The sequence below is a fragment of the Ambystoma mexicanum genome, chromosome 2p, assembly GCF_040938575.1.
Source record: "Ambystoma mexicanum isolate Mex_15411 chromosome 2p, UKY_AmexF1_1, whole genome shotgun sequence".
NCBI classification, from domain to species: Eukaryota; Metazoa; Chordata; class Amphibia; order Caudata; family Ambystomatidae; genus Ambystoma; species Ambystoma mexicanum.
In genome coordinates, this window is record NC_090923.1 from 591,872,179 (window position 1) to 591,899,621 (window position 27,443).

Sequence of the window (27,443 nt, forward strand, 5' to 3'; positions counted from 1 at the left end):
TAAATTTGTACGGTCCGGCAGCAACCCGCCAGTAGCACCGGCAGGGTTAACGCTGGACCCGTAATGAGGCCCCATGTATCTGACATGGCCCTTTGGCCTCTGTGAGGCAGGCATGGTATCACAAGTAAAGACACAGACACAAGGGTACAAGTTTCAACACCTTTATTAAGTTTGGCTGGGGTTGGAGACTTCCCAGATGGCCCTAATTCTATAATGGGAGCAGTCTCGACCATCAAAGTGAAATAAAACGGTCCAAGTCAGTCAGTCAAACAAAGGAAAAAGTCTGTCAGAAACCTATACTTGCCCTCACGTTTCGCAATAACTAAGTGTGGGAAAATGTATGAAAATAAAGAGTGTATCAAAGGAATGTCAGAATGGCAATGAAGGGGGCGCACCACGCCCTTCCTCAAGTTCAGTTCACTGGGGCTCTTACAATGTTCCTTCAAGGTGGGTAGTATGCACAGTTCAAAGATTTCCCATAAATCTGTTAGGGTTCCCTCGACTATTTCAATGTCAGTTCAATATACATCACAGTTCTCTTCAATGGATTCTTTCGGACTTCCCTCACCCGGCTTCACAATGCTCAAACAAACAGATATTCACAAAGTTCTTTCTTAGTTATTTTCACAGGCTGCCCTTGCCTGTCTGCTAACACTTAAACAGGGCTGGTACCCTTTCCAGCCAAACAGCTTTGCTTCACAGAGCCCAGGGAGAATTCTCTTCCCAAATCTTTGTACTTCTATTTCACAATGTTCACCTGTCAGAGACCTTTGCAATCGCATAGTATTATCACCCTTATGTGTGACCACTCTGACAATATGGCTGATTTCTTAATGTCCGTGCCTCTTGCACTTGGTTCCGCAGAACAGGCCCTCTGCTACTCTGTTCCTTATTTCACAAAAGCATATAGTTCATTAGCATGGGCCCACGACCACTCTGTTCCTCGTTTCACAAACAGTTCACTTTCACATTAACCTTTCGGAATCTCTGCACGCTCTCTTTCCCTCGTGCCCTTTCCTTCAATGGCTTTCAACACAGCTTTCATTATTCACTGTTCAAGAAGTGTTTAACAATGTGCCTTCTCACACGGCTCAGCTCTGCTGGCTAAATACATTCAAGCTTTCAGCTCAATGTCTTTTATCCTTCAATGCGTAGCCTCGCGTGTAACACTGTAGCTTTCACAATCGCGCCTATCACAAACCAGGCTCTCCCTTTCTTTGAACTCACCAGCAGTGATTGCTTTTGTGCATCCTTCTGTTTTCAGCTCGTTGAGGTTAGGGTGTTGCCCATCTGCCCCTCAGACACTCCCGGGCGGCCTCGGGCAGCAAACAAGCAGTGTTGGGGCATGGAGGCAAGGGATTAGCCGGCCCCTCGGCTCCCTTCTCTGAACTCTCCCGGCTTCTTGGAGATACAGCTCCCTCGCCACGCTTTCTCCTGCCTCAACTCGCAGGCTGTCAGCGTCTCAGCATCCAGTTCTCCCTGACCTGGTACTCGACAGCTCTCTCAGAGCTACTTCTCAGTCTCGCCATCCGGCTTGCCTTCATTCTTGGCCCCAGTCTTGCTTTCGTGTCTTTCTGTGCTCCACCTTTTATAGTTTGGAAAACGGTCCAGGAGTTTCAAGTGTGTCTGATTGTGACTGAGTGCCTGACCTTATTAGTGGGACAAGGCCAGTACATGTTACTAGTGGTAATCTTCCTAGTTTCAGTCTTCCTCTTCCTCATCTGAGTAGTTGGGCTGATAAGGAAAGGAGGGGAGTTATGGGAGTTGTAGTATCCCGCAAAAGGTAGAGGGAATATGGGGTAAATAACTGTCAGGAAATGGGGGATACCATGTCTCACCTTCCGGTGTCTCCTCCCCACTCCTCAAGGACCCCCTACCCAGGTGACCCTCCCTCGCTAGTCCACCCCCAGGGTCAGGATCCAATTGCAATGGCCCTTTCCTGGCCACCTGAATAACGTATCACCAGTGGTTTTCCAGAGCCATGGGTCATCCTGGTGGTCCCCTACTGGGCAGGCCTGTAGCCTGAATTTGGCTGCTCCTTCAGTTCCTCCCCAGCTACAGATCTGGTGGAAGGTCTCTGCCTCAGCAGAAGCAATTGGACATGTTTGAAAGTTGAGAGGCCGTACATCCCTTACAGGGGCCTCTCAAACAGTTAGTGACTGCAGTTAAAATCTTCCACAACCCCAATATCTTACTGCAGGCACTGGATGAATGTTGTGGACTGGGGACCAGAAATAATTGTCCTTCCCTTTCCTTTGACCTTCGAGAGGTTGAAAATTGCAGACCGCGATTCTGGGGTTGCTTTTCCTAAATTGAGCATTTCCACTGCTCTGATGGTTGCTTTAAGGTTGGGGGCAAACCCAGCACTAAGGACTTTTTTTTCCACTGTATGTCTACTGGCACCACAATTCTGTCCTGGTCTACAGCAGGGTGTGGCAAACTTCAGTGCCACACAAATGCTCACTTGAGGGAGGGAGGCTATTCTCATGGTGTGGCTCTGAGCAGGCTGCAGATACCTTCACATTTCCTTCTCTTCTGGAGATCCATACATAGACACTACATTTTAATAAAAACCTTGCTCACCACTGGACAGGCTCCTGAGGTGGATTAAATGAGTACCGTAAAACAACAATCCGGAACTTCGACTGTCAAGCAAAAACACAACCTAAAGGAACCCCATATTGGCTCTGGACTGTCTGTCGAGAACACAACGCACGACAGGAATCTGACCACACCGAAACCATAAGAGAATGTCTTCCCCGTCTCCCGGAATATCTAAACCTCAAAACAGGACATCACTCATCAACCACTAATCCCCTCATTTAACTGCCTGCCGATTCCCTGGCTGGCGAGAAGCCGGCCCGCCTACAAGGCACGTCTAACAAGGCTCTTTCCTGTCCAGAGCCTGTCTATATTGCCACCAGAAGCAGCCTAAGGAGCAGGAGCTCCCTTCACACTGCAGGAGCAGTGCACCGATTCCGGATGGGCCCCCTATCATCAAGGTAGGCCCATGGGCTACCCTTCCATCTTTTACCAGCAAAGCACGAAATCCGCAAGAAAATTGGATTTGCGTATCTATTTTATCCGTCCAGCATATGCAAGATCATGTGTGCACCGAGTGCAGTAACACGTGCTGATTTAACCTACTTTTGTCCACAATCCGTGTGGAACCCGATTGCAAAACCATAAGAACCTCCCTTCCAAAATGGCCGCACTGTCGTGGTAAGGTGCCCCTCACCAGTGCCATGAGCCAGCCTCTGCTAGGCTACTCCAGATTGGCTAAATCCCATTATTTATTTAACTGCCTGCCGATTCCCCAGCTGCCGATCCGGCCCACCTACTAAGGCACGTCGAACAAGGCTCTTTCCTGTACTGAGCCGGTCCAGAGTCACCAGTCGCCGAGCACAACACTCTTTTCTCCCAAATAAGCTTCCAAAGACCTTAATGTCACCTTGCGCTGACCGCCACTCCACAAACAATACCCTGCAGCTGCTATACGTGATCTGTGACACTGCCTCAGCTTAAAGGCTAACAAAAGTATGCAACAACCTGTCCTTATATTTTCCTTACCTATGTTTTGCACCGTATCATTACTTACTCCATCTCAGGCTACGACCCCCTTCATCAAAGGCGTCCTAATAAAAAGCTAGATCTATTATCGCACATGAGACAGACATAGCTGACATTATCAATAAAAATGAAGTGGACTTCCTAGCGATCTCGGAGACCTGGCTCCGTGCTGCTGCAGGGCCCTCCCTCCTTCTAGCCACTCCTGACTCATACACCATTGTAAGAGCTGACAGAGAAACATCGAAAGGCTGAGGGGTCGAAAGGGTAGCCTAGCACTCAGAACAACTACCGCGCCCTTGATCAAGTCCTGCGAACTTCTCACAGTCAAATTAACCACCTCAAAAACTAGTACTCTAACCATTCACTTATTATACAGACCTCCTGGCCCGACTTGGACCTTTGAAAAGGACCTAATCACCATTCTATTGGACAACACCAAACCTACCTCACAAATTGTAGTGTTAGGCGATTTTAACTTCGGATTTGCAGACCCCAATGACCAGGCAGCTAAACTAACTAAGAATCAGTCAACCTACTCATGAGAAAGGAAGAACACTAGACTGGTTGGCTGACCATAACTGTGATATCTCCATCACGGCCATCAAACCCCAGATATGGACCGACCATTCTCTTATATCCTTTCACATTCACGCCAATCGGCCAGCTATTAAATCTAAAACCATTGCGCCACCCCTCCTCACTAGAAACAAATGTTAACATCACGAGTGATAAGCTAATGCCTATCCTGATCCCGACCTTGAATTCTACTCAATCACAAGACCCAGAAGAACTAATAGACTTATTTAACAAAACCATGACCCAAGCCTTGGATTCCATTGCCCCACTTAAACTTCGAAAGAGTAAGCCTAAAGCTCACCTTAACACCTGTTTCACACCCCTCAGTTGAAGGCCCGTAGGCTAGAAAAAAGAACAATTGAAACCAATTGGAAGAATTTACCCTCAAAAGAAAACAAAGACAAAGTAATTAAAATATCTGCTTACTACAAAGCTGAAATTATCAAAACCAAACAAGAAACCTATAACGAAAGAATCTAAAATGCCAGTTCCAGTACAAAAGGAACTATTTGCAATCGTGAGGGAACTAGAATCACCCATAGGCCCTGACGACTCTCACCCTAAAAATAAAGAATGGTGCACTGACATCCAAAATGCTCCAGCCAACAAAATTGCCACCCCTCAAAACAAAATAGCAACTAAACGGACAAACATCAGTAGCTTAGAGACAGCCCAGAAGCTACAGAAATACCCAGCCCTCAATATACTTCAAGAATTCAAATTTGCCCAAGTGTCCACGTCAGAGGTTGAAAAAAAATCATTGCTTCCTTGAAAGCTTTGAGATGCCAAGGCAACATATGCCCAGCATAAATAATTAAAGAAGCAGCCCGAGACCTTGCCCCATTTATCACTAAATTAATAAACGCCTCCTTTAGGACATGCCAGGTACCTATCAACCTCAAAGACGCTTGGGTGCTACCTCTGCTAAAGAAAGCTTAACTAGACCCCACTATTCCAACGAATTACAGGCCCATAACAACTGTGCCCTTCTTCCTTAAAATAATTGATAAAGCGGCATACATCAAAATCCACCATTATCTAGAGATTAATAATCTCTTAGGGCTCAAACAATCGGGTTTCAGAACTCTCCCCGGAATGGAAACTGCACTTATCAATCTGAAAATGCAAATAGATCAACTAAAAGACAATAGACAATGTGTGCTACTCCTCCCATTAGACCTCTCAGCCGCCTTTGACCTGGTCGACCATAACATACTCTGTGAACACTTGTCATCAACGGCACATTTCTCACAAGAGGCCACAGACTGGATCAAATCGTTCCTAAGCAATAGATCGATGAGTCTTCTCACCTTCCGCCGCAGCGGACCCAGTCCCCATTACATGTGGAGTGCTGCAAGGGTTCTGTGTCTCTCCAACTATATACAGTGACTTATTCACTTCTCAATGTTGGTGTAAATATTAATTCTGAACTTTGAATAGTCTTACTTAATTTATTTTGAGAAGTTTAATGTGAAAAGAACTTATTTAAATTGAAAAATTCAAGTGTGCGAGCGTGTTCATTTTAACTACGTATAAACTGTAGCACGTGCGTGTGTTTCTATGAGCTATGTGATTAAACGATGCAAGCTTGTGATTGTTCCGTTAAGTAAAGCTTCAGCACGTGTGAGCGAGAGCGCGAACGTTTAGCCACATGAATCTACAGCACGTGTATTGCTTCGTAAAAATCTCTGCGCATGTGCGCAAATGTATTGCTACGTGAAATAAACAGCGCGTGTGCTTGAACATTGTTACGTGAAATCAAAAGCACGTGTGCAAGGACTTTGTCTATGAGAAATCAACCACGCGTGTGTGTGTGTGTTTTTGCTACGTGGATCAACAGCACATGTGCGAGAACTTTGGCTACGAGAAATTCAACCGCGCGTGTGCGTGTAATTTGCTACGTGGATCAACAGCGCATGAGCGAGAACATTGGCTGCGAGAATTCAACCGTGCGTGTGCTTGTTTTTGCTACGTGATATTACAGCGCGTGTACGAGTAATTTGCTACGTGGATCAACAGCGCGTGAGCGAGAACATTGGCTACGAGAATTCAACCGTGCATGTGCTTGTTTTTGCTACGTGATATTACAGCGCGTGTACGAGTTTTAGGATACGTGGATTTTCAGCGCGTGTTCTTTTGCTACGCAGATTTTAGCGTGAGTTCGCGATCTTCAGGCTACGTGAATTTTCAGCGCGAGTTTCAAGCTCTTCATATCTATGAGACTATTCAATGCATGAAAACATTTTCCTAATGGATTTCTTTGGAACTTTCCTTGCTTCAAGATTATCTTTAGAAGTTTTGTGAAAAAGTTTTGTTGGGAGCAGAACCTTAAAGTCGCAGGAAAAGATTGCTAAAGCATTCTAGGACCTAACTATGAAGGCAGAATGATCATTAAGATTCCCGACATCTAGTAAGGAAAACTTACCTACAAATACACTTCCCAGGGCATATTCAAGAGAAGTATCAGGTATGGTCTTTAAAACTATTTAGTTAAGGATATAGTTTCAAGGTCAGTGACTCAGTGAGTAATCAGGGTGTTGCATTTGCTTATGTTTCATCTACAGGTGATGAGCCAGCTAGTCAATAGCTTCCAGCCTGGTGTTTGTTATTTTATCCATTTCCCCCTTTTCCCTTTGAAGTGTGGTAAACTGAGCTGTTAAACAATTCAGAGCTCTTGAGTGCTACATATTAGAGGTATTGTCGGGGGTTTCAGCAGCTTCCGCAGGCGCAAGACTAGAACCTCAGCCTGACAGCAATGGTGCTGACCAATGGCAGTATAATAAAGTTCAGGCGGTCAGCACAAATGTTATTTTACTAATTGCAAACTGTTCCTGGGAGGGGTGAGAATTGATGTGGTGCCACACGGTGAGGAGATGAGTTGGGATACTGTTGATCTGTAAACTCCAATCACGCTCTACTAACATACGCTAGCTCTAAGGAAATGACATAGTATAGCCAATGAACTTCTTGGGAACCACTGAAAAATAAGAAGAGTTTGAGCTACAACTGTTGCCAATTCCTTGACTACTGTTTTAGTAGTATAAAACTACTGTTCGCTGTATGCCCAGATGTCAGCTCTCAATGGTTTCCAGTCCACTGTTCTGTTGCTTCTTGCCCAGTGTGTGCTCCTTTTTTGATTACGAGTTTTATAGAGACTGATCGGAGGACCCCCTCTTATCCCTAAACCCCCCACCCCCCAAACCACGGCAAGTCCATTTTTGGAGGCCCCAGCGAGATCCTCCGTCCTCCCGGTCAGCTGAGGATATTCAAGCCAGGTGCGCGGGTCCGGCAACTGCAGACCTGACCAATGCCCATCACTGAGGAGGCCCTGCAGACGCTGAGTTGACGAAGGTCTGCCTGGTCCCGAGCGCAGCCTACTCTCAGTGGGAGGGGTGAGCTTGTGCTGGAGACTCAGTGCCGAGGGGACTGAAGGGTCTCTAGGATTTGAGTATAGCCATGCAAGAACGCGCTGCATAATTGTTGCATGCCCACAGCGGGGGATGAATAGATTTTTTTGGTGTCTAGGACGCATCCTCAAGGAGGGAGGATGAATGGCCGGTGTAGTATTAGAAATGAGTGCGTGCCATCCATTAGGGAGTGGACGCAAGTGTGTGTACGCCTACATTAGAGCAGGAGTTGCACGTAGTACCAGCAATTGTATAGCTGCGTCATTGGGGTAAGAGTTGTGTCTGAGTTTTTTTCTCTCTTTCCTGGGGGTAAAGAGAGGGACACGCGTGCAGTAGTTAGTATTGTCTTATGGTGTGGACTCGTGGTGGACAAGTCAACATCAGAAGGTACCTCATGTAAAATAGTGCGCTTGGCATTGTACCAGCGGTTGTGTGCAGGCGGCGCAGAGAAGGCACAATGTCTATTTGTTCTAAAAATGTGTTCTGGTACCTCTTTACATCCAGCTTTCCCTCCCTAAATACCTCCTGGCCAGAGTCCTTCGGTCCTCTGGCACCAACTCTCTGCAGTTCAACTGTTTCTCTAAGCAGAGAGGTGGAGGTAGATCCATTTCTTCGGCTGGCTCCTCCCTCTGGAACAGTCTCCTTCCCCCCCTCTGACTTGAGCCAGATGTTCTAAGGTTCCGGAAACTTCTCAAGACTTTCCTTTTCTCCTCTTCCTTTCCTCTCCCCCTCCCATGCTAACTCTCCCTCTGACAGGGGACTGGTCCCTTCAGAGTCATACAGGGGCCAGACCAATCCCCACCAGTCCCCCTGCATCCTTTGCCAGCACTTTCCCTTGGGCTCCCTTCCAGGGAACCCAACTTGGCCTTCTCTGCCTACCGCACTCATCCTCCCTTTCCCCCCCTTTTGTTCCTCTGCACTTGCCACACGCAGCACTTCTCTGCACCCTTCCCTGGAGGCACCCCACTCCTGCACTTCTGCCTCTACACCCTCTGCCCCTGCACTTACCACCTTCTGAAGCATTTGCCCGGTAGGATTGTCACAAGACCAATATAACCGTTTTTATTGTTCTACATCCTTGATTCCCTTGCTCCCCCCCACCCCCCGACCTCCCTCTTGTCTTGTGTCGCCTGGAAACACTTGTGTATAGGCGTCCTACAAATATCCAATAAGGAAATAAATAAAAATAACATAGGTCACGGTGAGCTTGTGGAAAGGACTGTTGGATACCGTTGGATACTAACACAGAGTGAGTGAACAGGCCTGTGGAGAGGGCCAGTGTGATGAGTGGAGTGCCTGGTCGAGCCTGTGGAGAGGGCCAGAGTGAACGATGAGCTAGGTGAGAGTGGGAGTGAGTACTAAAAAGGGGGAAGGAAATACAGGGTAGCTCGGATAAAAAGGCAAAGGTAGGGAGGGAAATAATGGCCTATTTAGACAGCTCACTGGACCACATGTACCGAAAATTGCCCCAGTATCGCGATAAACTATTAAAGTACAACTTTCAATGATATGATATGATATGATATGATATGGCATTTGTAACGCGCCTATACACAAGTGTTTCAAGGCGCAACGAGGCAAGGGGGGGAAACCAAGGGAGACAGACAACGATCCTACTAGGCCAGGTGTCATTCAGATCGCGCAAGTGCAAGGGTAGAGGGGAACGGGAGAAGTGCAATGTGGAAAGGGAGAGGGGAAAGTGCATTACAGGGTCAATAGCATATAGGAAATAACAAGGGCCAACAAGTGGCAGTGCGAGTAAGTGCAGATAAGTGCTGGGAAGGGGGGGCTGTGGGATACAGACACAGTCCCGTAGTGCACGGGGTGCCAGGGAGGCAGTGCGGGGGGAGAGTGGCTGGGCCAAGGACCGAGAACGGCGAGTGGCCCAGTTGCAGATTCAGTGCAGTTTCAGTAACTTTAGCAGGGGAGAGAGGGGAGAGAAAGCAGAGGCGAAGAGGAAGGTTTTGAGGTGCTTCCGGAACCGGAGATGGTTCTCCTCAAGTTTCAGGGAGGCAGGAAGGCTGTTCCAGAGGGAGGCCCCTGCAGCAGAGAGAGATCTGCCACCAACTCGTTGTTTGGAGAAGCGGCTGACCCTGAGGGAGTTGGAGGCGGATGAGCGAAGAGCTCGAGAAGGAAGATATTTAGGAAGAGAGAGTTGAAGGTATTTTGGCCCAAGGCCCCAGAAGGCCTTGTGGACAATGCAGAGGGTTTTGAACTTGATCCTCGCAGTCACTGAGAGCCAGTGTAGTGATTTCAGTCCTGGAGAGATACGGTCCATGGGCTTGAGGCCAAGGACAAGTCTCGCAGTCCTGTTCTGGATAAGTTGCAAAGTGCGGAGAGTAGAGGCAGGCAGATTTAGATAGAGGTTGTTACAGTAGTCCAGCTTCCAGAGAACCAGGGCTCTAGAGACAGTGAGCTTCTGGGGGAAGGAGAGGAAAGGAAGGATACCTCTGAGGAGGTCTAGCTGATAGTGTGACTTCTTAGAGACATCAGATATGTAAGGAGAGAAGGAGAGTGTGGAGTCGAAGATGACCCCGAGGTTTTTTGCCTTGCAGGTAGGAGCAGGAAGAGGGCCAAGAGAGGCCGGCCAGAGAGCTGCAGGGAAGGAGGGAGTGGTTGTGCCGATGAGTAGAATCTCAGTCTTATTGGCATTAAGGCAGAGGTCATTGGCGGCACACCAGTCCTGGATAGCAGAAAGACAGTCAGAGATGAGGGACGGAGAAGAGGAGGCCGAGGGTAGCCTGAAAATGAGCTGGGTATCATCCGCATAGCACTGAAAGTAGGGGCAGAGAGCAGCGATGCAGTGGGCGAGAAGTGCCAGATACTGGTTGAAGAGCCAGGGGGCGAGGTTAGAACCAAAATGGGATCAGGAGACTGCAGGTCAGTGTTTCCATGCATTTTGACAGCAAAATAATAGAAAATATATTCTTGTAATTGTTAACAAATACAAGGGCTCCAAGTTGAAAAGTAGGCAAAACATATTGGGGCCGTGTAAGTTATATGAAGAAACAAAAGAGGGAAAAGTGAAAAAGGAGGAAGAGGATGCCAGGGAGGGAGCCGACCAAGCTCTCCACCCCTGTCCTATGGTGTCTACCAGGCATTACGGCCCGCAGCGGGGTATACTACCCCCCAGCGAGAAACATCGGGATGGTGTAAAAAAGTCAGCAAAAAGGACAGAAACACACAAAGGGAGTAGCTGCACACAAGGAGAGAGAGGAAATACCTAGCGGACATGGAAAAGAATACAAGGCAACAGGTGGACGCCTAATTCAGTGAGGCAGAGAGAGTTAGTATGGAGGAAAAGTAAGGGAGTTAAGGGAGAATAAAATTCAAAGTAGACGAAGAGGAAGAAGAAAGAAGTGGTAGGAGGTGGCAACGACGATGTGGCCTCAGATGAAGGACTGCTAGGGGGCAACTGGAGTTATGGGGATAGAGACAAATGGACGCCCAATAAAACAAGGAGGAGAGGGAGGAAAGAGCGAAAGCAACAGGACAGTGATGGAGGCAACAGGGACTGGTCCACCTCCCTCCGCAGCAGGGTCGGGAAGGTGAAAATGGGAAAAACTCAAATGACCACAGTGGGAGTAGGAATGAACCCAAAGACACGTAATTGCCATTGCAACAGAAAGGGAGAGGGGACACTAATTATGTACCATTGCAAACAATGGACAGAGACAATTTAATATGCAGCCTGCCCTCCCTCGTGGCAGGGGCTAGTAAATGGATACAGACTCTCGGGAAAAATATGTCAGGAGTGACATTAGCCATCGGGGAAATAAAAAGTGTATTCGCAGCAATCATAGGATAGCAGGCAGGCAAAATATGGAACCAGGCAGGACGCAAAGGGGTGAAATCATGATGGAGCTCCATTTAATAACTGTTGAGTAAACATGTGGGAGGTTCTGAGAAGTATCTAAGCTGACAGTTACGACCTAGGCACAGTATTGACTTATAAAATGAAAAACGATTTTGACCCAGCAGACTAAATAAAACAGGTGCAAGACCTATGGACACAAAGAGATGCGAAGGTCCTGGTATGAATGCATCCCCTTGTTCTATCACATACTGATAAAGGGACGGCTGACTGAAGCACAGGCTTACTTGGATAAAATTGTGGGCATTGAAGCTAAGGGCTGGCCTGAAATACAGGCAACAATAGTGCATTATTGCAAACGAAAACAGAAAAGTGAGAGAAGGCAGCAGAAAATGCTGCCAAGGAATAAAACAAACTGGTGCAAAAGAAACTGGCAAAATACACAAAGGAAGGGGCAATGCTAGTGCTAGACACTGCAGCAGTGGCGCCTGCACCGCAGGGAGGGTTTCCCACAGGGAACATGCCACAGCAAGGGAGTTACATTCAGACGAAATACACGCTGCAATGGGGAAATTCACCACAAGGGAATTACATGCACAGGGGATTTTTTCCATGCAAAGAGGGTACCCACAACGAAGAAGAGAGGATCAGGGTACAGGGTCTTCAGACCGTGTTATATATGCCAAAACATGGAGCACCAGGCACGCATCTGCCCTTTCAAGCGCAGGTATAGGCAATCCAAGTGGCACAGCAACAGGGTTTCGGTAAAGTACAGCCACAGTGGCAGCAGATACAGCTTCTTCCAGCACAATCACAACAAGCACAGTTGCCCGCACAGCAGGGTGGGATGCAGATACAAGGAGGGACTACGGATGGAGGGATAACAGCCCCAGCTGTGACAAAACCTCCAGCAGTGGCGGCAGGGACTGCAGTGGTACTATGACAGAACGTAGTGCCCCACTAAACCGGGGTCAACATTTCAGGGGGAAATCCTTTTTCTTTCCCACCAAGTAACACACAACAATAGGGGGGGGCACAGAAAGCCTGAGTGTATCCATTCCTAGCAGTAACTGATGACCCATAGGTAGCAGTGAAAACAGGACCAAGAGAATTTTACTTTCTTGTAGACACAGGTGCAACCACATCCTGCATCAGGGAGGGGGGATTTTCCCCATTATCAAACAAGGTGATGGGTATGCAGGGTTTCTCTGAGGCAGTGGTCATGGTTCCCGTTACAAAAAATGTACCACTAATAGGGACGCAACACATTGTAGGACCACTACCGTACTCCAAAGAAACTCTGATCAAAATACTAGGGAGAGATTTGCTCAGCAAGCTAAACACAGCAATATAATTCACGGAGAAAGGGATGGTATGCACCAAGCCAGGCATTTATTACACGCGCGTGGCCGCACTACTATTGGAGGTGCATGCACAAATGCACCCTGCGAGCACAGCCCTTGTACCCAAGCATGTTCCTGTACAGGGTCAAAATCCTACTAGGATGGGTCCCGGGGATACAAGGGAAGGTGTTCAGGTTGGCCACAGAATTTCTGTTCAGACCACAGATCCAGAAGGATGCCATGAAGGGGGCAACCGTTATGTTACAGCTAGAGGAGATAGTGATACACAGACATGGTGATTGTGTGTGGAACAGACAATGACAACATGGAATGGTGCACAGTGCTATGCTTTGACCCAAAACTGACCATAAATGGGGTATGGAATGAACTATTGTTCTTTGAAGAGGAGGAGGAGGAAGAGATGGTGTTTCAAATACAGATACCTTGTCCAGTTCAAGTGACAGAAAAACTGGTACCAATACTATCACATTTAGAATAACAAGGGAACAAACACTCAGAAGAAGATCTCGAAAAGTTGCCAGAGAAATTATGGACCAAGGGGCCCCATGATTTCGGGGTACTGAAAAGAGTGGGGGAGCGGTGAAGATAAAAGGGCACTATTGCACCATGCAGAAAACAAAGATTGGCCAGAGAAGCAGATGAGGGAATAATCTCTACTCAACACGCACTATGGCAGCAGGGCATCATTCAGACATCCTGATTGCCATGCAACATGGTGATATACCTGATAAAGGAATCGAAGGGTGGGTCATGGTGCTTCATCCAGGATCTGCACCCTCTAAACGATGTCCTTAAGGCAGAACTTCCCTTGGTCCCGAACCCCGCCATAATATTGTGCAACATCCCAACAAAGAGGAAGTACTTCACAGTCATTGACTTGACAAACGCCTTATTTTCTATTCCGTTGAACCGAGATTCAAGATACTTAACCGCATTTACATATCGTGGAACCAGATTCAAGCACACTCGGCTGCCTCAAGGTACTGTGAATCACAAAGTATCTTTAACAAAGTGATCTAGGTGGGTATGAGTAATGTACAAATGCCAAGCACACTGATCCAGTATTTTGACGATTTGTTGATATGCAGTGAGATGAGGAAGAGTGTAGAGCAAAGGTGGACAAAGTGAAATTGCAAAATTGTCAGGAGGAGGTTGTGTATCTGGGACAGATAATATCCATTGAGGGGCGCAGGGTAGCACCAGAGAGGGTAGAGTGAGTTCACTACACGGCTCACCCACGCCCAGTGAAAGAAAGGCAGAAGTTCCCAGGACTATGCAACTATTGCAGGGCATAGGTGTTTGATTACTCCACATTCACAAAACCCCTATTGGGCCTAAAGGAGCACAAAAAAAGAGAAGAGGGAACTAAAATGGACATCAGAAATTAATGAGAGCTTCAGAGTTAAAAGACACACTGGCCCATGCGCCAGTGCATCCCGCCCCAAACTACAGAGAAAGATTTGATCTGTTCTCACATTCAGACAGCTCAGAGATGACGGCAGTTCCCACACAAATGAAGCCACAGGGACACAAGCCACTGGCATATTACAGCGGTATTCTAAACCCTGGGATGCAGGGACACTTGGCGTGTGAACAAGCGCTTGCAGCTGCAGCATTTGCTGTAGAAAAGGCAGCGACAATCACCATGGGGTGGCCAGTAGTACTGTACGTGAAGCACTAGCTATATGCCATCCACAATAAATCAAAAAGCACATCACCCACACAAAGGGTATGAGGCTACGAGGTAATACTGATCAACCCCACCATTGAGGTGATAAGGTGCTGTGTGGTCAACCCAGCTAACTACCTAGCAGAGCCTGTAGAGGAAAGGGACTACATACACGATTGTGCAGCGCACATGGACAGAATGGAGGGGGACATACAGGTAAAGGAAGAAGAAATAGTAGGGGTAGACATGGTTTAATAGGGGCAGACATGGTTTATATTACCGAGTCAGACCCGGAGACCAGGAAGGGAACATACTGGAGCGGCGGTAGTGTGCAGCAAAAATGGGTAATATGTAATAGCATCCCAGCAGTGACTACCCTCACAATACTCAGCTCAAGCAGCAGAATTGGTGGCAATGATCAGTGCATTAAGAAAGGAGAGGGTTCAGAAGACGTTACGGGTCCCCTGTGCAACATGCAGATCTGCTTAAACAGTTAATAGAGGCCCTAAAAGTACCAGTAGAAGTGGCAATAAAATGTGCCGCCCCCATACAGGTAAACAAGACAGAATATCATTAGGAAACGAAATGGCCTACAGAGCAGCAAAGGAATCAGTCTACTTATCTGAAGAAAGTACAAGAAGGTGCCCAAGGGCAAAAGAAAGAGCCCCACTTATGGCAGCAGAAAGGTAGGTGGGTGGGAAGGAAGAGAGAGAGGAGAGTTTTAACACAAAACCCATAGTACAAATTATAGAGCTGCAAGGAGAAGCACCAAAAGAGGAAAATGCTTATAGATACAGTGTGGGTGCTCACTCTCATCCACCAACTTGATCTGGAGGCATAATAACACCGGGATGCCTGTAATGCCCAAAATAATTGCTACGTGTACCGCTAGAACAGCTGCACTTCCCCACCCATGCATCTAAAGAAAGTTTAGCGGCTGAAATGAGTGAAGGATGGTATGTGCTGAATTTGCATGAGTGGCAGAGCTCATGGGAAACTGTGTAACATGCCAACAATTTCTGTCTGGTCATACTTTGAAAACCATACAGGGAACAATACCTCTGCCGGATGGGCCCTACCAGTACTTGCATATCGACTATTTTGACAGGCAAGAAAGATGTGCCTCCTATAGCTACATGCTCACCGATGTCTGTCCATTTTCACGTTGGTTTGAGGCAGGACCATGTGTAAAAAACGACATGAGATCTGCAGCCAAACTCTTGGTGGGGAAAGTGTTTCCAAGATGGCGAGTATGCGAAGAGACAAAGTTGGATAATGGCCAACATTTCGCCAACTATCTTTTTGATGAGATTGCGCGACTAAAAAAACATAAGCTTTGTACAGTGTACCGGCCGCAGGTGAACAGGATTGTTGAACGACTCAATGGCTTACTTAAATAATGCTTTGCAAAGCTCACCTCTTCTCTGTGCCAAAACTGCCTTTCTTGCCTCCCCCTTGCTCTTCTTGCCATCCGTAACTCACCCAGTGCGGATCACCGCTTGACTCTGCATGAAATTGTAATGGGCACGAGGATGCATACGCCTGTCCCTCCTACACGTTCAATTTTGGATGCTATCCCTAGCTCAGAGATCCTCGGAGACTAAATTAAATTTCTTTTACAGAAATGACAAATGTTCTCCGCTACATCTCTCGCCAGGTTCAGCAACCTATCTACATGTCGGCCGACCAACGCAAATGGGCACACAAGTGCCCACCAGGAGGAGGACTTTCCACAAGCATGGCCTCTTCATCCTGGGGACAGAATTCTTGTCTGGAACGTGGTAAGAAAGTGGAAGGAGCCGAGGTTTTGCGGTGCATTGGAATTTGTTTTCGCAACGCCAACGGCATTGAGGGGGGGAATTATTCCATAAGCAGTGAGGAAAGGGATTAAGAACTAGAACAAGAGATTCCACACTGCTGTGGGTTTAATTAATAATTAGTTCAAGTAACAAGTTATTTGTTAAGGTGTACTACAAAGGTATCACTCAAATGTTTAGGCTGTAACAGACTCTGAAAGCAAGCAGGGTAGTCTGATGATTGAAAAACCATAAAGAATATATTTAACAAAAAAACAGTTGTGTACATAATACATAAACAACTAAACATAAAGCAATATAACAAACATATAAATGCATTTGTTCAATGGTTGAAAGGTTAATAAGCAAAAAAGCAAAAAAAAAAAAAAAACCAAACACTAAAACTTAAATATGGGTTTTTCTTCAAACTTTTAAACAAAGAAAACAAATGAGAATTCTAAAAGAAACTGGACAACGAGCTGCCAACTGTATGGTGGCCTAGATCCCAGCCAATATTCTCATTTATGGCTTATATTGGGCCACTGCACAAGTTGTTCTCAAAAGAGTTGACAGGAGTAGAATTTGTTCTATGTCCTATGATTTTCTGACAGGTCTGCCTACGTGTGCGTGTCAAGAATTAGTGACATAAACAATAAATTTAAATTGACATCATTAGACCACGTTTCGGCAAGAGTGCCACCTGTCTGGCCAATAATTCCATGACATAGTTAAAGTTGCCTTCCTCAGGGCGAAATATCATACAACAACTGGACCCTGTGGGGAAGTAGACATAAACAAAGTAAATAATATGAAAGAGATGAACCCTTTCTATTCAACTACCCATATTGCTTAAAGAGAAAGTAAAACGCCCAAAGGCATAAAAATTACCAAGTCAATTTTCTGTGGGTGAGTAGAGATAACCAGGCGCAAAAGTGAGCCAGGAATCCCAGCGCAGAGCGTCTGGATGGATGGAAGCGGGGTGAACACACGGCAGGGCTGCATCAACAGACAAGGGGCCACATCGGAGAAAACACGCTCTCTGGCAGTTAAATAAAAGAGGTTTTAGAAACAAGAGTGCATGAATGAAGCTACATAGGTAATATGTTAAAAAATGGGTGACTACCTTTCGCAAAAGTGCTTAGTGGGGAACGCTGGAATAAATGGATTCCAAATATTGCGTTCCGCTGAGTATCTGGGATTGGACCTAAAGGTTAAAATTAAAAAGGGCATCTGAATATACATGGTTTTAGAGAACCTCTTTTAAATATTACGTGTCTCATTGAAAAAATGAATGAAAATATGACATGTGCCTACCTTAAAGGGAACGAGGGTGCATCCAGCTAGCGGTTAGCTGTGTTGCTTCCTGTGGAGGGTGGATAGCCTCTTGCCTGCAGACGGGAAAGCGAAATGTGCTGCCTCTGAACAGAAAGAGAGAAAAGAATGCAAATGGAGGCATAAGTAGTGCTCCCTGCGGCCATATCGAAACAATTAGATGCGGAGATAGACCGGATTACGTGTACGACTAGTGACAATAACACGGAGACAAATGCTCCTTACCTTGAGTTTACTTAAGGCTACCGGCTAACTCATGACTTTACTTCGTCCAACAATGCAGGATGCACAGAAAGCGTCCGCTTGCAAGTGGCGGAAAAAGCAAAGGAGCAAGCGGAACTGAGGAAGGGGCGTTGATTTGAAAGGTCTCTTCCTGTTGAGTTGCATTTAGGAAGAACTGGATTGGTTGGAGGCTGACGTGCCTCCTAATTCAATGGGTTTAATAGGTAAATGGGCCGTCCAGTCCCTGGAAAGCATCTCAAGCTTGGCTCTTGATGAATCACGAACGAAAAAAGACGGGTGCTGAAGGTAGGCGAGCAACAACGACACGTGCACGTGAATGCGGAGCGCACAGTTTAAAAAGGCAGCGGGCTGACAGTGATTTGTTGCAGGAACACTATAGAAACTGCAATCTCAGCCTAATGATGATAGATAATGGATAATATGAATAATAGAAACCGCAGAGGGACTCAGAGAACCAAAGTAGGAAGAAGGAGAAGGTTAGGAAGAGGAAAAGGAAGACGTTCTCAGGATATTGGAAGGAAATCCTCCTTCAAACCGTTGATATGAGTAGATAAGAGATAAATCCAACGTGCCTCCTTCTGAAGAAGACAGCGAGTCACATTAGGAGTATGTTTTACTACATCTAGAATCCACCAGAAAATATCATTGGCAGAGTGCTGTAGTTCAATGTAGTGACTAACAAGGGGTGCAGAATCTGTCCGGCACCGGATTCTTGAGCGATGCTCCGAAATCCTAATGTGAACTGGTCGAGACGTTGTCTGACATAGCGCAGCCCACAAGGACATTGGATGCAGTACACTACTTGTTTGGTTTTACAGTTCGTCATAGAGGAAAGGGTCCAAGTTTTTGGGCCAATTTTGAATTCCTTAGGTTTTTTGGTGAATTGGCAAACCAAACAGGATCCACACGGGAAATGGCCAATGGTAGTTCTGAGGTCCCAAAGGCCTAATCTCGGGGGTTCCTTTTTGAAATTGGAGTGAACAAGTTTGTCACGAAAAGACAACAGCAGCACAACAGAAAGACAAAGCGCCATCTAATGGGAAGTATACAACAATTAACATTAACATTGTGCACTGAAAAAAAGACTCTACCTAAGGCCTGTAAATGAAAGAGAAGATGGGCAAGAGACTAATAGGAGGATGAGAACAAAACTTGATGCAAATATAATAGGGGTTGGGTTGTTCTGTGCTTCTGTCTTCTCCTCCTCTTCTGGTTCCTAATGCATAGGGGTAGTAGGAGTATGCCTGCTGGTGGTAAAAAGGAGACATGCTCTAAAAGAAGAACATCTAGTATGGTAGAATTTTACAATGCTATCGGGGAGGATGGGGACCTCATATCTGAAATTGTATGGTACAGTGAGATGAAGAGGTTGGGGCGAGGAAGCACCAATGACACCTGCTAGGTGTGCTCACTCATCCCCCACCTTGCAGGGACACCGAAACAATTCCTGCCACAAGATGAGACAGTAGAGGAAGAGGGATCGCTGATGCATACATCTTTGTGCAAAACAAGGGGGCTATTACAGGGGCACACTGTAGAAGTAGAATGGATAGATGAGAGGGAGGAGGTGTACGCAGATAACTATATGAAACTAGAAAGCATGGCCCAGGGAGAAGCTACCAAGCACATGATATTAGACTATAACAGAAGGAGCCCAGAGCCCTGCATTGGTGGTGCCCGTGCAATTTTGGTACCATTCACCAAGCAACCCACTCACAAATGGAAGAATAAAGCAACAGGACCCATGGAGACCCAAGGAGAACAACCAAAGGTAACAAGGAGGAAGAAGGCTAGCAATTATATATCAGCAGAATCCACCCAGAATGTGGACGCATTCCCACCACACTGAATACTCTTCAGCAACGAGTCCGTGTTTTTCAGTTTGCTCCTGCTTCCCGAGGGGGTGGGGGAAGAGTAAATGGCAGCCAACACGATATGGATTCAAATAACGCGTTACGAGCGGCTTCAATTGGCTAATGCAACCAAAAATTGACAATGCAATGTAAGAAGAACTCACAGCTTTATGTCTGAGGACCCTGCAAATTTGTTATATAACGACCTCATGACTGCTATGGAAGGTGAAGTGTGCCATAAGATCGGGAGCACATGTTGCACAACAATACCGCTAACAATGCAGCCAACAGAATACTTACAGAGGCTGTCGAAGAGATATGAACAATACATGAAAGAATGATGAAAGAGACACAAGACATCACATCAAGCACCTGGCTGGACGTACTATTTGCCTGGGTCCAGGATTGGCTGGCAGCAATGTTCAAAATAACTGTCCCTTTTCTCGTTGTGATGCTTGTCGCCGTCTACATCAGCCGGTGGTTTATCAAATGGTGAAACTGCCACAAAAGAAAAGCATGCTACATAATGTCAGCAAACAAAATTTTGCTTGGTAAAGTGCTATGTGAAGAGCCTCCAAGCGTGAATGAGAGTGAGGATGATGTGGAGTTAATTTTTACAGCACCCCCACAAGACTTAGAATATGAAAAGGCATTTTGGGGTGAGTGTTCACCTGATGGGACAAAGGTACTAGTATTTGGGAAATACATAGAAGGGTACAAAGAGGAAGAGAACAGGAACAGGGTCACATGGGGTATGGGTGCGCAAAGAAAAGGGGGAGGAAATGAGCGGGAAGGAGATGTCGATCAAAAGATCGATCGAAGGGGTAATGTATTAAAGGGGCTAATTCAGTGCCACATGGGTGGGGTGCAACTACCAGTTACAAGAGTAAGCAAGGGGGTGGGGGGCACCTTCTACGGGGGAAAACATGGTTACACAAACAAACTGCAGTCACACCATGAAAGAAGCCCTCATGGGGAAATGCAGGGGTACGGATGCCTTGTGTGTACCATCGGCCCAGGGACCCTTTCTACGTCAGAACAAAATATAGAAATAAATCCCAGATAAACACATATTTAGCAGGGTTGGGCCTTGCCTCGGAAGCCTGCTCTGAACACATGACCAACACCCCGCGCGGGAGGGAGGAGGGAGACGGAGCTCAAGTTATGTGTCACAGGCAGACTCAAGCAGCTAAAACAACACTAAGTGATTTAATGACAGGGTGGCAATCCAATCCTGCGGTCACTCGGGGTAGAAGAGAAGTGGACATGAGCCAGAGAACCGTTCACATGGGCATGGGTGCCTTTGGGGAGGGGAGGTTGAGTGAGTGGCATTCTTGGGAGAACCAATCAAACGATACATTTCTGTGTTCCTGGGAGGCGGCCAGCCTTCAGAGTATCCACTACAAGGTTTGCGAAAGCTAATATCCAGCAGGTGCCAAGTGAATGTCTCCCTTCCCAACGGAAGCAGGGTATCTGGTGTTCTTTTTGCAATGGTGCTGACCAATGGCCTTATAATAAAGATCCGGTGGTCAGCACAAATGTTATTTTACTAATTGCAAACTGTTCCTAGGAGGGGTGAGAATTGATGTTGCGCCACATGGGGAGGCAATGAGTTGGGATACTGTTGATCTCTTAGCTCCAATCACGCTCTATTAACATACGTTAGCTCTAAGGATATGATGTAGTTTAGCCAATGAACTTCCTGGGAACCACTTAAACATAAGAAGAGTTTGAGCTACAAATGTTCCTAATTCATTAACTATTGTATTTGTAGTAAAAAACTACTGTTCGGTGGATGTTTCAATGGCGTTTAAACAGCGTTGCTTCTTTGCCAGTGTGTGCTCTTTGATTACGAGTTTTACATGGTGGGATTGGAGGACCCCTGAGTTGGTTCGAATTGCATATTTTTGTTACTCATTATTTATGTGTAAAATTACAATGGTAATCAAAACACATAACAAAATATATACATATGTGAGGAATTTGACCCTCTGCACAGTGGGTGTGCGCTCGCCTGGGCTATTTTGAAAACTTTAATTAAATGGAATGATGGTAGACCAACCTCAGGAAATGTGTGGGGCTAATCCGCACACATTTCCGTAGGCTCACACCACAACAAACATATAGACCTGTGTATTCTGGGTGGACACAGGCTACAGGCACAGTCCGCCATGTCATATTTAGTTGGGATATGACAGCCAGGAGTACACCATATAATCTCCAGAAAGGGGGAGGGCCAACCTTCCCCCTGCCATGGCCTGCCTGATTAACTAACAAAGGTTCCATGGATCCGCCATGCTCTTTTGATAGGCCCTGCAGCTGGTGGAAGCAATTACCATACTAACAGAGTTTACTTCAAACAGGCCCACATGGGGCCTGGCTGCAGAGGTTAACAAAGAAGAAAGGAAACCACAACAAGCTTTCATATGTAACTGTGTCAACCTGAAGCCAGCTCCCGCCCTCAGTGCCACTGACAGTGAGCTGTTATGTCTGGGATTCCGGGTTTACAGTAAGCCTCCCCGGTAGGGGGACCCAATTCATCAGATAAGAGAATGTGGTTTGCAGGAGCCAGAGAGTCTGGTCTCACCGCAGCTTCACGGGAGACCTGCCGCTTTAAACAGGAACCACAGAGAAATCTGTTAACCAGAGACACTTTGATCAACAACAGACAGGAAGATGGGTGGGACTTGGTATGACATGTTTTTACCCCTTTAACTTTCCTGTGGCAAAACACTCTGATTATGACCTCATGCATACAGGAGAATTTTAAGACCCATTGCTCCCTTGGTGCTGAAGCCAAGTAACCTTAAGCTATTGTGGTTATTAACCATACCGACTACCCTCCTGTCAGTATCCAGAGTGCATCCCCTTTGCTTCTTTGAAACTGTCTGTCCTCTGCATTCCTTTACAGGGTGGGTTGTATTGCATAGTGTTGTTAGAGCGGTCTGTTGTGATATAAAAGTAGATATTTTGTATACAACCTTCAATGGGCTGTCCCTTTTATCATTCGGTAATAATTGTATTTTCATTCTGTTGCAACTAATCAATGACCCACAACCTTTTGGAGATAAGCCGGTCGTTCTGTTCATGTTACCAAAATTAGACAAGGTTTATAATTTGCTTGTTATCCCAATCTGTTCGGATCCCTTCTGGTGTATTAGAGGTGTGGGTCTGAGTGTTGGTTTAGAAACCGATATTCACCCCTGGACCACTGGTACCCCGGAAGTTGATTTATCACAACAAGCTTGCCCCTGTGGACACAATGGGCCTCATCACGAGTCTGGCGGTATCCCGACAGTAATGACGCAGGATACCGCCAGCACGAATAGCATTACCGCTACTCAGTCCGGCGCTACGAGTCACGGGCTAACGGTTATTTACCATTGGGTCTATTGGACCCAATGGGGGTTTCATGGCACTATTAGCGCATGTCACACATCGGGGTCGGAATGACCCGCGCGACTCCTCATCACGCCAGGTGAAACAGACCACTTTCAAGGTACCTACCAAAGTCGTGACGCTTCGCCACAGTATCCTACGTTTCTCAGCCCCTTACTTCTCTCGGTGGCGGTTACCCTGGAGATTGGGCTCAACAACATCAAAGGTATTGACAACCCAGCCTTTGCCTACAACTCCCAGGAAACCTACCTTTTGCGTGTAGTTCTGACTATTTGGAACGTGAGCTCCGACAGGCTTACGGCGCTCCGCCTCTTGGGTATATTAGGCACTGCAGCGGGAAAGACGCTGCTTCTGATTAACGTTGCAACCGGCATCCAAAATTTCGTCTTCTGTGCCTTCCTTATCATTGCCTTCCCGTGTACCAATTCCTGTGTTTCAATTACGGACTGCCTTGAGACTTCTCAAACCTTCTGCCTACCTGTGTACCGGACCTTTGCCTGCCCTACGGTTTGCTTGCTTCCTGATTCTGTATTGTCCTCTGCCTACCTGTGTACCGGATCTTTGCCTGTCCTACGGATTGCTTGCTTCCTGATTCTGTACTGTCCTTCGCCCGCCTGTGTATCAGATCTCGCTGCCTGTTCACTGGATTGACTTCCGTTAAATTCTTACTGTACAGAAACTTCTGTCCTGATTTACCTACCACCGCCTTCACCTAGTTTTCCTCACCTTCCCAGCTGACTCCAAGTACTGGGTACTGTTTCCTTCTTCAATTCCAGTGTTCTTTTGTGGATTCCGACTCCATCCCGTTGTTTTGGATTTACTCCCTCAAGTGTACGCAAGGACGCTTTGCTGATTGTACACAAAGACTCATTCTGAAAGTGCACACAGGGACGCCTTGCTGAGAAGTGCACCTACCCGTATCTAGTGCGCTCCTCGTGCCGCCCGGGTATAGCATCCCTACTAACCTTCCTGTTTATTGTTTTGTACCTCTGTTGTTTCTAACCTGGATTGATTAGGTTATTTCAATTCCTGTTCTGGTAAGACTTCCTTAACTTTTCTTTATTAATTCCTATCTGAACCATCAAAATAGAAGTTAATCTCTTTTCTGTACTTACAGGGGAAATTCCATTTCTGTTCCTTTTCAATTACAAGGGGAGTGGGTGACCCAGGTACTTTCTGCTTTTGTGAGGCTTTTCTTGTGGTGATCTTTGCTCTTCCCAAGTATTTACCAATTGTCTTTTTCTTTTTAGCTTGGTCCGTGGCAGTGTGTTCTCCCCGCTCTTTTGGGTGATTGGTCTCTCAGTCTGTAATTTATTGCAGCTGAGAGTCATATCATCAAAAAGAGCTTATTTCCCTCAACAGAGAGGAGGCTCAGGTGGAGGCTCCATCTCGAATTCTTCAAGCAACATCCAGTACAACCTTCCTGGTCGCTTGCCCGGATATCTCGCCGGCCGGTGAGTAACAGCGCAGGCAGTAATAGCACCAAAAATGGGCGGAAAGCAGGATTTTTGCCTCCAGCAAAAAGCTTGATGTAAAGTTCCAAATGTTACGCCCAACTCATAATAGGGCCAGCCCTTAAATGTTTGTTTGTTTATTTATTTGTATTGCGCGCCAGACCCGAGGGTAACCGGGCGCAGTGAACAGAATATGCGAAGCTTACAATGTTGCGTAGAAATTACAGTGTTACAGCAAATTCAAATTACAATGTTGCATAATTAAATTTACGATAGTGGTAAAACTTTGATGATACATATATACATTCAGATAAGTAACATAACACAAATTAAAGTCTTTCAGTCCTTACGTGTTGTTGTCATTGAGGTGTTTGATAAGATTTGTTCTAAAGTGAGGGAAAGGTTGATCTGATCTAAGGTTATGTGGCAGGGCATTCTACCATTTAGCGGCTAGCACAGGGAAGCTAGTGCCGCAAATTTTGGCAAGTTTAAATCTTGGAATTTCAGTTGGACTTGGGAGTTCTTGTAGGTCTGCTAGAGATTTTTCTTTTTATTTTGTCCATCAGGTAAATGGGGGCAGCGTTGTCAGGGAAAGCATTTTTAGGTGAACTTTATTGTTGGTGGAGAGCCATTTGTATTGTTGTCTAGTGGAGGAGATATGTTCCCTTTTGTTTATACCTAAGGCGGCTCTAAGGGCGTTGTTTTGTAGGATTTGTAGCATTTTGGTGATAGTTTTGTTAGCACCACTGTAAAGGGCATTGCAGTAATCGAGTTGTGATAGTATTAAGGCTCTCGCTAGGATCATGCAACTGTTATTAGATAAGAAGGGTTTACCTGCTCTTATTAATTTGCAGGTATAGGCTGTCGTGGAGGCTAAAGAGTTTACTTGTATGGCACAAGACATGGTGGAGTCGAGATAGAAGCCTAGTGTTTTTACTTCACGCGAAACATTGATGCTGTTGCCATCTATGTTAAACGTGGAGTAGTCCCTTGCCTAGTTTGTTGATATTGGCCTGTGTGCCCAGAATGATCAACTCAGTCTTATCATCATTCAGGCAGAGGCCATGTGATGCCATCCATGCCTGAATAATGAGGTACACCCTATTCACCAACTCCCCGTCCTCGCTGTGATCCCCAGAAAGCGGGAGGAGAATCTGTGTATCATCTGCATAGTTAGTGTAGGTGATACCTAGAAGGTCCAGATCATTGAAGAGGGGTTTATTGAATATGTTGTACAGGGTTGGTGAAACACAGGAGCCTTGAGGGACGCCACACGTGATTGGAAGAGGGTCGGCTGCTGCTGAAGGGGAGAAGACTCTCATTGTTCTCTCACTCAGAAAGGATTCAATCCATTTGGTGGCATGCGTGGAGAAGTGTGCAGCAGTGTCCAAGTGTTTGCAGAGGACCCTGTGATCCACCAGATCGAAAGCAGCTGAGAGATCAAGTAAGAGGAGGAGTGCCGTTTTACCTTGGTCTCTCAGTTCGTCTATTTGGGTCTTTAGATCAATGAGTGCAGTTTCAGTACCGTGGAGTGGGCGGAAGCCAGATTGTCTGGCTCCCAGTAGATTGTTTGATTCAAGGTGTCTTTGAATTTGTGTATTGGCAACCTTGTCTAGTATCTTCAATAGGAAAGGTACGGTAGTGATAGGCCGATAATTAGTGGGGATGAGGGGGTCAAAAGTCTGCTTCTTGAGAAGAGGGAGCACCCATGATTGTAGCAGTACTGCTGCATTTAAAGGCTACTGCCCAACTCATGATGAGGCACAAGATCTTTGATGCCTCCTACATTTCTCACCTAGAAAGTTTACTAACACAAGGAGCTCAGGGTCCATCCAATGTGTAAACTCAACACAAAGCACTGCAATCTTGGCTTTCCATCTCCTCCCAACTAACCAAAGCCCCACCCACTCTATTCTGGATGCCGCAGAGCGCCTGGATACCATGAAAATTCCAGCAATGCGCTATACAACCCTAATAACATAACCTTAAATTGGCTGATAAGAGTGATTACTATGCACAGGTCGAATTTAATATTCATGAAGAAGGAGCTAGATGTAGCTTCTGGGTGTCTGGATTTTCCTCTAAGAGTTACTCATTGTTGCCCTGTAGCCATTAATGCCCACTTTCATGAATGAGTTTGCAGGACAATGTACTTGTAAGGGAGGACTTAAAGAAAAGCAGTACAAAAGATTAAAAGTAACAGAGAATGAAATCAAAGTCTACTTTTGGAACTGTGTCCAGCACATATGGACCATCATGTTTTACATGCCCCTAAATGTTCCTTATACAGATTTGGTCAAATTCCCTAGCACAAAGAATGAATGTCAGACAGGTATATTTTTCTAGTACCAGCTGGCATAGGGAGCCAAAAAGTAGCTCCTGGTAGAGGTTGATGTCAGTTAACTAAGCTCTTCTAGGCTACACCCAGAAGTTAAGTAACTCCCTGAAATGTCGAACCCTGCTATGGCTCTCAAAAGTGGGATACATCTCGTATTGAAGTAACAATGTGTATGGGTCCAATCATTCGAGAGTGCGCTAAGACCACTTGAGATCCATGATGCGACAAGTTGCGAAGCCAATTCCATGAGGTCTGTCCATAGAGACTTCAAAGTAAATATAGGAAGGAAAACAGGTTTGGAATAGCATGTCGCGCTATGCCCAGTGATAGCTATTTCCCAAAGTTGTTGTAAAGTAACTAATAAAGTCTTAAACAAATCTTCATCTGTTTGTAGTTAATGATTTATTCTCAAAGAATCAGCTGACACTTGTTTTGACCCAAGTCTCAAGAGAGAACGTCTGCACGAGTTCCTTGCAATGAAGTGTTTGTTAGGCGACACCCGGGATTTTAGCCCATTGAATTGGTAGCACAGAAACGGAGCTTGAGGTAACACTGACAGGACTGAGTCCTTTATTCTATAAAAAATATTTTGGGAACAAAACCTTCATTGCGAGGAACTCGTGCACAC

General features: G+C 46.1%; 1 protein-coding gene across 2 annotated transcripts in view; it reads right to left on the bottom strand.

Annotated features, from left to right (window-relative positions):
* EMC3 (ER membrane protein complex subunit 3) overlaps positions 1 to 27,443 on the bottom strand; it is a 302,422-nt gene that overhangs the window by 265,273 nt on the left and 9,706 nt on the right. Inside the window, exon 2 of one of the 2 annotated variants that reach the window (XM_069644094.1) lies at positions 17,511 to 17,614. The exons of the other annotated variant lie outside the window; for it this stretch is intronic. The gene's annotated coding sequence lies outside the window, so the exon portion shown is untranslated. The remainder of the gene's footprint in view (positions 1 to 17,510; positions 17,615 to 27,443) is intronic. 2 annotated transcript variants of the gene reach the window in all.